Source organism: Panulirus ornatus, chromosome 32 (assembly GCF_036320965.1).
Source record: "Panulirus ornatus isolate Po-2019 chromosome 32, ASM3632096v1, whole genome shotgun sequence".
NCBI classification, from domain to species: Eukaryota; Metazoa; Arthropoda; class Malacostraca; order Decapoda; family Palinuridae; genus Panulirus; species Panulirus ornatus.
Genome location: NC_092255.1, coordinates 11,560,891 through 11,576,179, shown reverse-complemented (window position 1 = coordinate 11,576,179; position 15,289 = coordinate 11,560,891). Strand labels below are relative to the sequence as shown.

Below are 15,289 nucleotides of genomic sequence, written 5' to 3'. Positions count from 1 at the left end.
TCGGTATTTGCGTTTAAGGTAAGGTGTAGGTAGGTGCGTGTTGTTGGATTACTGGATTTCTGGAATGGGTAGCAGGCTTGCATAAAAAAGCCTGCATAAAAAAGTCCCTTTTTTTTGCAGAGTGGAGGTAAAATTAAGCAAATTTGTTTACCATTTGTATATGTATGTAACCATACATATCTTAATGGTTCAGTATGAGGTTTTAAGAGTGTAGGTAAGTAGGTAGGTAGCCATTCTTTTTGCCATTTTTTTTCCATTTGTACAGGCATACTACCATACATATCTCATTAGATCAGTATATGCTTTTAAGAGTGTAGGTAGTTGCGTGTTGATGCAATACTGGACAGATGTTTGGGTAGCAGGCTTGCATAAATAAGCCTAGGAGAGACCCGTTCAAGCCCCTCTTTTTGCAGAGTGCAGGTTACATTAAGCGAATGTTCTTTCCATTTGTTTAGGAGACTAAGAAATAAATGTTGGAAGATACAAAAGACCTGCCAGGAAGATTTAAAGGACTAAAAAAAATCTGTTTGAAAGCCATATATATCTCAATGGATCGGTATGTGCGTTTAAGAGTGTAGGTAGGTGCGTGTTTTTTGGATTACTGGATTTCTGGAATGGTTAGCAGGCTTCCATAAAAAAAGCCTCCATAAAAAAGCCCGTTTTTTTGCAGAGTGGAGGTAAAATGAAGCAAATTTGTTTTCCATTTGTAGATGTATGTACACATACATATCTTATTGGATCAGTATGTGGTTTTAAGAGTGTAGGTAGGTAGGTAGGTAGCCCCTCTTTTTGCCATTTTTTTTTTCCATTTGTACAGGCATACTACCTTACATATCTCATTAGATCAGTATATGCTTTTAATATTGTAGGTAGTTGCGTGTTGATGGAATACTGGACAGATGTTTGGGTAGCAGGCTTGCATAAATAAGCCTAGGAGAGACCGGTTCAAGCCCCTCTTTTTGCAGAGTGTAAGTTACAATAAGCGAATTTTTTTTCCATTTGTTTAGGAGACTAAGAAATAATTGTTGGAAGATACAAAAGACCTGCCTGGAAGATTAAAGAAATCTATGAAGAAGAACGAAAAAGATCCGTTTGGAAGACTAGATAAGAACTATTTAGAAGACTGAAATAAGAAACTGTTCAGATGACAAAAATCTGGAAACTTTATGTCAATTATGTACAATTTCATTGTACATTTTGTAAATGATTGATAATTGAAATTGAAATTTTCAATTTAGGTAAATGAGCGTCCATTCCTTGTAAACTTGGTTTTCTTTAATAGTTGGCAGAGAGAACATGAGCGGCAGAGGCAACGTGAATGGCATAAAACGACTCTCCGCTGGGAAACAGGCGAATTTTGCACGAGAAAAGAAACACCAGCTAGGAATGAACGCCGAAGTGAGACTTTGATTCTGGTCTGATGCAGTGTTAAAGAGATATGTTTTTTTGCAATTCAAAATCATAAATGGCATGTGGGTCTTAAATTGTTTCAATATCAATTTTGGCATTGTTTCAGATATTTCAGATATTTCAGATAATTCTTCTGTTGTTTCATATTATTGTTTGTTTTCATTTTCATTTCTATGTAGATAGAAATACTCTTATTCAAGAGTATTTCTATCTACATAGGTTGTTACGTTTTAAAAGATTTTGAATAGACTTGCTCGTTATTTTACATCCTTTTTCCATTCTTTAAAGACGAGGAAGATATATGACTGCTTGTGCTTGCATGTGAATGTCAATATGCATGTTTGTCAGACTGTCACCTATAAGATGAAAACAAAATGTTCTGATATATATTTGTCAACAATGTATTGCGCCTAATAAATATCACACGATCATTTGTTTCCTTTTATCACATCATTTAGAAATGAAGTGAAATGTAAGAGTATTAGGAAAATCTAAATCGCGATAAATTACCAGCATAACGAAAATAAAAAACATATATGGTCCTTGAACCATGAAGAGACTTCCGTCATTTAACAAAATGTCAAGTTTATATATTTTTCCATTGCTAAAGCAAAAGATAACATTTATACCACAAATAATAGAACAAAGGACTCTATTCCCTGCAGATATTATGGCACATTTGAATATCTAGGAATTATCTTAAAGTATCCCGTTTTCTTTGATGGATAAGACATTTCTCGTTTTCTAATACTTTTGAATCGTCCTTCTAGATTGCGTTACTGCAGGCATCACACATTCTCTTAATTACTTTTCTTTGTATTTGTTTGTCCTAAGCACGGCCGCCATTTGTATTTAGTCTTGTATGTGTCGTCTCCGAAGACGGATGTATTCTTACGCTCTGTATTTCAAGTCTGTCTCTTTCTGATGTTGTCGAGTCTACTCGTCTTTTCGGCAAGTCAAACTATTCAGCGATATGGCAATGTTTATCTAACTTTTAGTAGACGAGTGGGTTTCCTTTAGCTTTTATTTCGCGTATAGATTCGGAGGAAGGATTACACTTCTAGCTTGGATGTCATTTTGGTTTCCTTTAGAATGCCATGATAAACTCTCTTCTTTCAGCTTTCATTTAACTTAACTTTCTTTGGATTATTCATATATAATTCATTTTGGTGTATGTTTATCAGTGTTAAAGATATGTTAAGTGCTGTTTCTGGTAGCTTTGAAAGTTTATTGTTTATAGGAGTGTTTTTCACTCCAAGTGTTTACAATGGAAGTGTTTTTTAAATTTAATGCTATACTTTATTATTTGTCTATATGCACAAGGCAGGGGATCAGGATAAACATAATGATAGACGCCGTTAGTCAAGCCATCACTGCTCCCTAGCGGAGGTAGCCATAATTACATGCGCAGTGACATTGCGCAAGGCAACGCAATGGTAGTTGTCTTGTTAATCAATTATCTCATCGTAAAGTAGTTTCAGGACACATAAATGTTTATCATCAATGAAAAAGTATATGATCAGACGCCAGTAGGGAACAAATGGTTAATATCATGATCAATGCCAACCTCACTCTTCTGAACAATGGTAGTGGAAATCGTGGAGATGATCGGACTTACAATAACTCGGTAATTGATGTATCCTCGTCATCGCCAGATATACTTGATAAATTTATTACAAGAAAAACATCTTTTTACTTAGACGTGCTTAGTGTAAAGACCACAACCAGAAAAAGTAGAGAACCATTGAACTCGGTAGACAGAGACTTGGAAGTATATTACTATTCACTCAGGTTGCAGCTTATGATTGTTCATCCTGGAACGTTTAACTGGCCATATACGTTATTACAGTTCACATGGTTTTACTAAATTGATGATTTAGCAAATTTGAATGACGCTTATTTTTTGAGGTGTGCAATATACAAACAGTAACAGACCACCGGATCCTTTTAAAACTTCATATTGCCGGTGAAAGCGTAGAGAATGAAATACCTGCATCAGAGTAAGCAGTGTATCTGGAAACATTATATCACTTATGTACAATCTCATTGTACATTATGTAAATGATTGATAATTGAAATTGAAATTTTCAATTTAAGCAAATGAGTATCATTCCTTGTAAACATGGTTTTCTTTTATAGTTGGCAGAGAGAACATGAGCGGCAGAGGCAACGTGAAGGGCATAAAATGTCTCTCCGCTGGGAAACAGGCGAATTTTGCACGAGAAAAGGAACACACCAGCTAGGAATGAACGCCGAAGTGAGAATTTGATTCTGCTGTGATGCAGTGTTATAGAGATGTGTTTTTTACAATTCAAAGTCATAAATGGCATGTGGGTCTTGAATTGTTTCAATATCAATTTTGGCAATGTTTCAGATATTTCCCATATTTCAGATAATTCTTCATATTATTGCTTGTTTCTTTGATGGATAAAATATTTCCCGTTTTCTAATAGTTTTGAATCGTCCTTCCAGATGGCGTGGCTCCAGACATCACAAATTCTTTTAATTACGTTTCTTTGTATTTGTTTCTCTTGAGCACGGCCGCCATTTGTATTTAGTCTTGTATGTGTCGTCTCCGAAAACGGATGTGTCCTTACGCTCTGTATTTCAAGTCTGTCTCTTCTGATGTTGTAGAGTCTACTCGTCTTTTCGGTAAGTCAGACTATTGAGCGATATGGCAATGTTTATCTAACTTTTGGTAGACAAGTGGTTTTCCTTTAGCTTTTATTTCGCGTATAGATTCGGAGGAAGGATTACACTTTTAGCTTGGATGCCATTTTGGTTTCCTTTAGAATGCCATGATAAACTCTCTTTTTTCAGCTTTCATTTGACTTTACTTCCTTTGGATTATTCAAATATAAATAATTTTGATGTATGTTTATCGGTGTTGAATATATGTTAAGTGCTGTTTCTGGTAGCCTTGAAAGTTTATTGTCTGATAACCATAAAGCAGTGTTTGTAGGAGTGTTTCTCACTTCAAGTGTTTACAATGGAAGTGTCTTTTAAGTTCAATGCAATACTTTATCATTTGTCTGTATGCACAAGGCAAGGGATAAGGATAAAGATGATGATCGACGCCAAATTAGTCAAGCCACCACTACTCCCTAGCGGAGGTAGCCATAACTACATACGCAGTGACATTGCGGAAGGCAAGGCAATGGTAGTTGGCTTGTTAATCAATTACCTCATCGTAAAGTAGTTTCAGGACACTTAAATGTTCATTATCAATGAATAAGTATATGGGCAGACGCCAGTAGGGAACAAATGGTTAATATGATCAATGCCAGCCTCACTCTTCTGAACATTGGTAGTGGAAATCGTGATGACCGGACTGCCAATAACTCGGCAATTGATGTATCCTCATCATCGCCGGATATACTTGATATATTTATTACAAGAAAAACATCTTTTTAGTTAGATATACTTAGTGGAAAGACCACAACCAGAAAACCTAGAGAACCATTGAACTCGGTAGAAAGAGACTTGGAAATATATTACTATTCACTTAGGTTACAGCTTATGATTGTTCATCCTGGAACGTTTAACCGGCCATATACGTTATTACAGTTCACATGGTTTTAATAAATTGATGATTTAGCAAATATGAATGACGTTTTTTGTTTTATGGGTTCAATATACAAACAGTAACAGACCACCGGGTCCTTTTAAAACTTCATATTTCCAGTGAAAGCTGACAGCAGTTAAACGTGGCAAGAATGATGAATGATGTTTATATTATGTAAATGATTGATAATTGAAATTAAAATTTTCAATTCAGGCAAATGAGTGTCCATTCTTTGTAAACATGGTTTTCTTTTATAGTTGGCAGAGAGAACATGAGCGGCAGAGGCTACGTGAATGGCATAAAACGTCTCTCCGCTGGGGTACAGGCGAATTTTGCACGAGAAAATGAGCACACCACCTAGGAATGAACGCCGAAGTGAGACTTTGATTCTGGTCTGATGCAGTGTTAAAGATATGTGTTTTTTTTACAATTCAAAATCATAGATGGTATGTGGGTCTTAAATTGTTTCAATATCAATTTTAGCAATGTTTCAGATATTATTAATAGGTGTCTTCTCTTGTTTCATATTTTTGCTTGTTTTCATTTTCAACGAGTATGACAATATATTTCCATGTAGATAGAATTACTCTTGCATATCAAGTTCTTAATTTTAAAAGATGGTGAAATGACTTGCTCATTATTTACAACCTTTTTACATTCTTGTGCTTGCATGTGAATGTCAATATGCATGTTTATCAGTCTGTCTCCTATCAGATGAAAACAAAATGCCCTGAAATATATCTGTCAATAATGTATTGCGCCAAATAGATATCACTTGATCATTTGTTTCCTTTTATCACATCATTTAGAAATGAAGTGAAATGTAAGAGTATTAGGAAAATCTAAATCACGATAAATTACCAGCATAACGAAAATAAAAAAGATATATGGTCGTTGAACCATGAAGAAACTTCTGTCATTTAACAAAATGTCAAGTTTATATTGTTTTCCATTGCTAAAGCAAAAGATAACATTCATACCAGAAAAAAATAGAACAAAGGACTCTATGGCACATTTGAATATCTAGGAATTATTTTAGTTTCCCGTTTTCTTTGATGGATAAGATATTTCCCGTTTTCTAATAGTTTTGAATCGCTCTTCCAGATGACGTTACTGCAAGCATCACAAATTCTTCTAATTACTTTTCTTTGTATCTGTTTCTCTTGAGCAGGGACGCCATTTGTATTTAGTCTTGTATGTGTCGTCTCCGAAGATGGATGTGTTCTTACGCTATGTATTTCAAGAGTGTCTCTTCTGATGTTTTCGAGTCTACTCGTCTTTTCGGTAAGTCAAACTATTCAGCGATATGGGAATGTTTATCTAACTTTTGGTAGAGAAGTGGGTTTCCTTTAGCTTTTATTTCGCGTATAGATTCGGAGGAAGGATTACACTTCTAGCTTGGATGTCATTTTGGTTTCCTTTAGAATGCCATGATAAACTCTCTTCCTTCAGCTTTCATTTAACTTTACTTTCTTTGGATTATTAATTTTGGTGTCTGTTTATCAGTGTTAAATATATGTTAAGTGCTGTTTCTGGTAGCCTTGAAAGTTTATTGTCTACTAACCATAAAGGAATGTTTGTAGGAGTGTTTTTCACTCCAAGTGTTTACAATGGAAGTGTTTTTTAAGTTTAATGCAATACTTTATTATTTGTCTGTATGCACAGGAGAAACATAATGATAGACGCCAAGTTAGTCAAGCCACCACTGCTCCTTACCGGAAGTAGCCATAACTACATGCGCAGTGACATTGCGCAAGTCAAGGCAATGGTAGTTGGTTTGTTAATCAATTATCTCATCGTAAAGTAGTTTCAGGACACTTAAATGTTCATTATCAAAGAATAAGTATATGAGCAGACGCCAGTAGGGAACAAATGGTTCATATCATGATCAATGCCAACCTCACTCTTCTGAACAATGGTAGTGGAAATCGTGGAGATGATCGGACTGACAATAACTCGGCAGTTGATGTATCCTCGTCGTCGCCAGATATACTTGATAAATTTATTACAAGAAAAGCATCTTCTTAGTTAGGTGTACTTAGTTATAAGTCCACAACCAGAAAACTTAGAGAACCATTGACCTCGGTAGACAGAGCCTTGGAAGTATATTACTATTCACTCAAGTTACAGCTTATGATTGTTCATCACTGAACGTTTAACAGGTCATATACGTTATTACAGTTCACATGGTTTTTCTATATTGAAGATTTAGCAAATTTGAATGACGTTTTTGGTTTTAAGTGTGCAATATACAAACAGTAACAGACCACCGGATCCTTTTAAAACATCATGTTGCCAGTGAAGGCTGAAAGCAGTTAGACGTGGCAAGAATGATTAATGATGCTTACGTTATGTAAATGATCGATAATTGAAATTGAAATTTTCAATTTAGGCAAGTGAGTGTCCATTCCTTGTAAACATGGTTTTCTTTTATAGTTGGTAGAGAAAACTTGAGCGGCAGAGGCAACGTGAAGGGCATAAAACGTCTCTCCGCTGGGAAACTGGCGAATTTAGCACGAGAAAAGGAACACGCCAGCTAGGAATGACGCCGAAGTGTTAAAGAGATGTGTTTTTTACATTTCAAAATCATAAATGGCATGTGGGTCTTGAATTGTTTCAATATCTATTTTGGAAATTTTTGAGATATTATTAATAGGTGTCTTCTCTTGTTTCATATTTTTGCTTGTTTTCATTTTCTTCGAGTACGACTGAATATATTTCCCTGTAGATGGAATTACTCGTGCATATCAAGTTCTTAAGTTTTAAAAGATTTTGAAAAGACTTGCTCATTATCTTACATCCGCTTTACATTCTTGTGCTTGCATATGAATGTCAATATGCTTGTTTGTCAGACTGTCTCCTATAAGATGAAAACAAAATGTCCTGATGTATATTTATCAATGTATTGTATTGCGCCAAATAAATATCACTCAATCATTTGTTTCCTTTTATCACATCATTTAGAAATGAAGTGAAACGTAACAGCATTAGGAAAATCTAAATCACGATAAATTACCAGCATAACGAAAATAAAAAAGATATATGGTCGTTGAACTATGAAGAAACTTCTGTCATTTAACAAAATGTCAAGTTTATATTGTTTTCCATTGCTAAAGCAAAAGATAACATTCATACCACAAAAAATAGAACCAAGGACTCTATTCCCTGCAGATACTATGGCACATTTGAATATCTAGGAACTATGTTTCCCGTTTTCTTTGATGGATAAGATATTTCCCGTTTTCTAATAGTTTTGAATCGCTCTTCCAGATGGCGTTACTGCAAGCATCACAAATTCTTTTAATTACGTTTCTTTGTATCTGTTTCTCTACAGCAGGGCCGCCATTTCTATTTAGTGTTGTATGTGTCGTCTCCGAAGACGGATGTGTTCTTAAGCTCTGTATTTCAAGTCTGTCTCTTCTGATGTTGTAGTGTCTACTCGTCTTTTCGGTAAGTCAGACTATTCAGCGATATGGCAATGTTTATCTGCCTTTTGCTAGACATGTGGGCTTCCTTGAGCTTTTATGCGAAATAAAAGGATTACACTTGTAGCTTGGATGCCATTTTGGTTTCCTTTAGAATGCCATGATAAACTCTCTTCTTTCAGCTTTCATTCAACTTTACTTTCTTTGGATTATTCATATATAATTAATTTTGGTGTATGCTATATGTGTTAAATATATGTTAAGTGGTGTTTCTCGTAACCTTGAAAGTTTATTGTTTGTAGGAGTGTTATTCACTCAAAGTGTTTACAATGGAAGTGTTTTTTAAATTTAATGCAATACTTTGTGATTTGTCTGTATGCACAAGGCAGGAGATCAGGATAAACATAATGATAGACGCCGTTAGTCAAGCCACCACTGCTCCCTAGCGGAGGTAGCCATAACTATATGCGAAGTGACATTGCGCAAGGTAAGGCAATGGTAGTTGGCTTGTTAATCAATTATCTCATCGTGAAGTAGTTTCAGGACACTTAAATGTTCATTATCAATGAATAAGCATATGGGCAGACGTCAGTAGGGAACAAATCAATGCCAACCCCACTCATCTGAACAATGGTAGTGGAAATCGTGTAGCTGATCGGACTGCCAATAACTTGGCAATTGATGTATCCTCGTCATCGCCAGATATACTTGATAGATTTATTACAAGAAACACTTCTTTTTGCTTAGATGTACTTAGTGTAAAGACCACAACCAGAAAACGTAGAGAACCATTGAACTCGGTAGACAGAGACTTGGAAGTATATTACTATTCACTCAGATTACAGCTTATGATTGTTCATCCTGGAACGTTTAACCGGCCATATACGTTATTACAGTTCGCATGGTTTTACTAATTTGATGATTTAGCAATATTAGAAAGACTTTTTTCGTTTGAGGTGTGCAATATTCAAACAGTAACAGACTACCGGATCCTTTTAAAACTTCATGTGCCAGTGAAAGCTGACAGCAATTAAACGTAATGAATGATGAATGATGCGTAGAGAATGAAATACCTGCATCAGAGTAAGCAATGTATCTGGAAACACTATATCAATTATGTACAATTTCATTGTACATTTTGTAAATGATTGATAACTGAAATTGAAATTTTCAATTTAGGCAAATGAGTGTCTATTCCTTTTAAACATGGTTTTCTTTTGTAGTTGGCAGAGAGAACATGAGCGGCAAAGGCAACGTGAAGGGCATAAAACGTCTCTCCGCTGGGAAACAGGAGAATTTTGCACGAGAAAAGGAAAACACCAGCTACGAATGAACGCCGAAGTGAGACTTTGATTCTGGTCTGATGCAGTGTTAGAGAAGTGTTTTTTTTACAATTGAAAATCATAAATGGCATGTGGGTCTTGAATTGTTTCAATATCAATTTTGGCAATGTTTCAGATATTTCAGATATTTCAGATAATTCTTCTCTTATTTCATATTATTGCTTGTTTTCATTTTCAACGAGTATGACTGAATATATTTCTATGTAGATAGAAATACTCTTATTCAAGAGTATTTCTATCTACATAGGTTGTTACGTTTTAAAAGGTTTTGAATAGATTTGCTCGTTATTTCAAATCATTTTTACATTCTTTAAAGACTAGGAAGATATATGACTGCTTGTGCTTGCATGTGAATGTCAGTATGCATGTTTGTCAGACTGTCTCCTATAAGATGAAAACAAAATGTTCTGATATATATCTATCAACAATGTATTGCGCCAAGTAAATATCACAAGATCATTTGTTTCCTTTTATCACATCATTTATCCACCAACACGCACCTACCTACACTCTTAAAAGCTCGCACTGATCCATTGAGATATGTATGGCTGCATGTATGTAAAAATCGAAACAAAATTCTCCTAATTTACCCTCCACTCTGCAAAAAGAGGGGCTTGAACCGGTCTCTACTAGGCTTATTTATAAAAGCCTGCTACCCACTCTTAAATGCACATACTAATCCATGGAGATATGAATGGCTTCAAGCATGTACAGATGGAAACAAAATTCGCTTATTTATCCTCCACTCTGCAAAAAGAGTATGTATGGCTGCAAGAATGTACAAATCGAAAACACTCTGCAAGAATAGGGCCTTGAACGGGTCTCCACTCTTTATTGCACATAATGATCCATTGAGATATGTATGGCTACATCCATGTAGTAACGGAAAAACTTCGCATTATTTAACCTCCACTCTGCAAAAAGAGGGGATGGAACGGGTGTCTCCTAGGCTTATTTATGCAAACCCCACCATCTATCCAGTAATCCACCAACACGCACCTACCTACACTCTTAAAAGCACATACTGATCCATTGAGATAAGTATGGCTGCGTGCATGTACAAATGGAAACAAAATTCGCTTAAGTTAATCTCCAACCTGCAAGAAGAGGGGCTTTAACGGGTCTCTCTTAGGCTTATTTATGCAAGCCTGCTAAACAATCATCTATCCAGTAATCCAACAACAAGCACTTACCTACACTCTTAAAAGCACATACTAATCCATTGAGATATGTATGTCTGTATGGATGTACAAATGGGAAAAAGAATTCGCTTCATTTAAAATCTACTCTGCTAAAAGAGGGGCTTGAACGGGTCTCTCCTAGGCTTATTTATGCAAGCTTTCTACCCAACCATCTACCCAGTAATCCACTAACACGCACCTACCGACACTTAAAAGCACATACTAATCCATTAACATATATAGCTTCATGCATGTAAAAATGAAAACAAAATTTGCAAAATTTAACCTGCACTCTTCGAAAGGAGGGACTTGAACGGGTCTCTCCTTGCCTTATTTATGTATGCCTGCTAACCACCCTTAAATGCACATAGTGATTCATTGAGATATGTATAGCTGCATGCATGTACAAGTGGAAAAAAATTCGCTTAATTAAACCTCCACTCTGAAAAAGAGGGGTTAAACGGGTCGCTCTTAGGTTTATATATGCAAGCCTGCTACCCAACCCTCTATCCAGTAAACCACCAACACATACTGATCTATTGAGATATGTATAGCTGCAGGCATTTACAAATGGGAACAATACTCGATTAATTATACCTCCACTCTGCAAAAAGAGGTGCTTGAACGGGTCTCTCTCAGGCTTATTTATACAAACTTGCTACCCAACCATCGATCCAGTTATCCACCAATACGCACCTACCTACACTCTTTAAAGCACATACTGATCTATTGAGATATGTATAGCTGCATGTATGTACAAATCGAAACAAAATTCATTTTATCTAACCTCCACTCTGCAAAAATAGGGGCTTGAATAGTTCTCTCCTAGGCTTATTTATGCTAGCCTGTAATCCAAAAACATGCACCTACCTACACTCTTAAAAACACATACTGATCCATTGAGATATGTATGGCTGCATGCATGTACAAATGGGAAAAATATTCGCTTAATATAAAAAAGGGTTATTTATGCAAGCCTGCTACCCACTCTTAAATGCACATACTAATCCATTGAGATATGTATGGCTTCATGCATGTACAAGTGGTAACAAAATTCGCTTATTTATCCTCCACTCTGCAAAAGAGTATGTATGGCAGCATGTATAAATCGAAACTACACTGCAAAAATAGGGGCTTGAACGGGTCTCTCCTAGGCTTATTTATGCAAGCCTGCTACCCACTCTTTAATGCACATACTGATTCATTGAGATATGTATGGCTGCATCCATGTACAAGTGGAAAAAAATTCGCTTAATTTAACCTCCACTCTGCAAAAAGAGGGGCTGGAATGGGTCTCTCCTAGGCCTATTTATGCAAGCCTGCTACCCAACCATCTATCCAGTAACCCACCAACACGCACCTACGTACACTCCTAAAAGCACATACTGATCCATTGAGATTCGTATGGCTGCATGCATGTACAAATGGAAACAAAATTCGCTTAAGTTAACCTCCACTCTGCAAAAAGAAGGGCTTGAACGGGTCTCTCCTAGGCTTATTTATACAAGCCTGCAACCCAACCATCTATCCATTAATCCACGAACACGCACCTACTTACACTCTTAAAAGCAAATACTGATCCTTTGAGATATGTATGGATGCATGTATGTACAAATCTTAACAAAACTCGCTTAATTCAACCTCCACTCTGCAAAAATAGGGGCTTGAACGGGTCTCTCCTAGGCTTATTTATGCAAGCCTGCTAAACAACCATCTATCCAGTAATCCACCAACAAGCACTTACCTACACTCTTAAAAGCACATACTGATCCATGGACATATGTATAGCTGCATGCATGTACAAATGGAAAAAAAAAATTCGCTTAATTAAACATCCACTCTGAAAAAAGAGGGCTTGAATAGGTCTCTCTTAGGCTTATTTATACATACCTGCTACCCAAACACCTATCCAGTAATCCACCAACACGCACCTACCTACACTCTTAAAAGCTCATACTGATCCATTGATATATGTATGGTTGCATGTATGTAAAAATCGAAACAAAATTCGCTTAATTTAACCTCCACTCTGCAAAAATAGGGTCTTGAACGGGACTCTCCTAGATTTATTTATGCAAGCTTGCTACCCAACCATCTATCCCGTAATTCACCAACACGCACCTACCTCCAGTCTTAAAAACACGTACTGATCCAATGAGATATATATACCTGCATGCATTTACAAATGGGAACACAATTTGCAAAATTTAAAATGCACTCTGCAAAAGAAAGGGCTTGAACGGGTCTCTCCTAGGCTTATTTATGCAAGCCAGCCAACCACTCTTAAATGCACATACTGATTCTTTAAGATATATATATATATATATGAATATATATATATATATATATATATATATATATATATATATATATATATATATATATATATATATATATATATATATATATATATATATATATATATATATATCATCCCTGGGGATAGGGGAGAAAGAATACTTCCCACGTATTCCCTGCGTGTCGTAGAAGGCGACTAAAAGGGAAGGGAGCGGGGGGCTGCAAATCCTCCCCTCTCGTTTTTTTTTTTTTAATTTTCCAAAAGAAGGAACAGAGAATTGGGCCAGGTGAGGGTATTCCCTCAAAGGCCTAGTCCTCTGTTCTTAACGCTACCTCGCTGATGCGGGAAATGGCGAATCGTTTGAAAGAAAAGAAAAGATATATATATATATATATATATATATATATATATATATATATATATATATATATATATATATATATATATATATATATATATATTATTTATTTACTTTATTATACTTTGTCGCTGTTTCCCGCGTTTGCGAGGTAGCGCAAGGAAACAGACGAAGGAAATGGCCCAACCCCCCCCCCCCATACACATGTATATACATACGTCCACACACGCAAATATACATACCTACACAGCTTTCCATGGTTTACCCCAGACGCTTCACATGCCTTGATTCAATCCACTGACAGCACGTCAACCCCGGTATACCACATCGCTCCAATTCACTCTATTCCTTGCCCTCCTTTCACCCTCCTGCATGTTCAGGCCCCGATCACACAAAATCTTTTTCACTCCATCTTTCCACCTCCAATTTGGTCTCCCTCTTCTCCTCGTTCCCTCCACCTCCGACACATATATCTTCTTGGTCAATCTTTCCTCACTCATTCTCTCCATGTGCCCATATATATATATATAGATATATATATTTTCTTTTTTTTTTTTGCTTTGTCGCTGTCTCCCGCGTTTGCGAGGTAGCGCAAGTAAACAGACAAAATCTCCCTCACACAAAATATCCCTCACTCCATCTTTCCACCTCCAATCCGGTCTCCCACCTCTCCTCGTTCCCTCCACCTCCGACACATATATCCTCTTGGTCAATCTTTCCTCACTCATTCTCTCCATGTGCCCAAACCATTTCAAAACACCCTCTTCTGCTCTTTCAACCACGCTCTTTTTATTTCCACACATCTCTCTTACCCTTACGTTACTTCCTCGATCAAACCACCTCACACCACACATTGTCCCCAAACATCTCATTTCCAGCACATCCATCCCCCTGCGCACGACTCTATCCATAGCCCACGCCTCGCAACCATACAACATTGTTGGAACCACTATTCCTTCAAACATACCCATTTTTGCTTTCCGAGATAATGTTCTCGACTTCCAAACATTCTTCAATGCTCCCAGAATTTTCGCCCCCTCCCCCACCCTATGATCCACTTCCGCTTCCATTTTTCCATCCGCTGCCAGATCCACTCCCAGATATCTAAAACACTTTACTTCCTCCAGTTTTTCTCCATTCGCACTTACCTCCCAATTGACTTGACCCTCAACCCTACTGTACCTAATAACCTTGCTCTTATTCACATTTACTCTTAACTTTCTTCTTTCACACACTTTGCCAAACTCAGTCACCAGCTTCTGCAGTTTCTCACGTGAATCAGCCACCAGCGCTGTATCATCAGCGAACAACAACTGACTCACTTCCCAAGCTCTCTCATCCACAACAGACTTCATACTTGCCCCTCTTTCCAAAACTCTAGCATTCACCTCCCTAACAACCCCATCCATAAACAAATTAAACAACCATGGAGACATCACACACCCCTGCCGCAAACCTACATTCACTGAGAACCAATTACTTTCCTCTCTTCCTACACGTACACATGCCTTACATCCTCGATAAAAACTTTTCACTGCTTCTAACAACTTGCCTCCCACACCATATATTATTAATACCTTCCACAGAGCATCTCTATCAACTCTATCATACGCCTTCTCCAGATCCATAAATGCTACATACAAATACATTTGCTTTTCTAAGTATTTCTCACATACATTCTTCAAAGCAAACACCTGATCCACACATC

The 15,289-nt window shown here is 36.7% G+C and overlaps 1 long non-coding RNA gene across 3 annotated transcripts; it reads left to right on the top strand.

The window, feature by feature from the left end:
- Window positions 1–2,250: 2,250 nt before the first annotated feature.
- LOC139759302 (uncharacterized) lies at window positions 2,251–10,200 on the top strand. Of its 3 annotated transcripts, XR_011715036.1 has the most exons (8): window positions 2,251–2,361; window positions 3,550–3,667; window positions 3,883–4,062; window positions 5,233–5,350; window positions 6,147–6,259; window positions 8,310–8,425; window positions 8,786–8,887; window positions 9,624–10,200. It is a non-coding gene; the product is annotated as an uncharacterized lncRNA (long non-coding RNA). The 3 variants fall into 3 exon arrangements; XR_011715035.1 differs by lacking the exon at window positions 8,786–8,887; XR_011715037.1 differs by lacking the exons at window positions 3,883–4,062; window positions 5,233–5,350; window positions 8,786–8,887.
- Window positions 10,201–15,289: the final 5,089 nt, after the last annotated feature.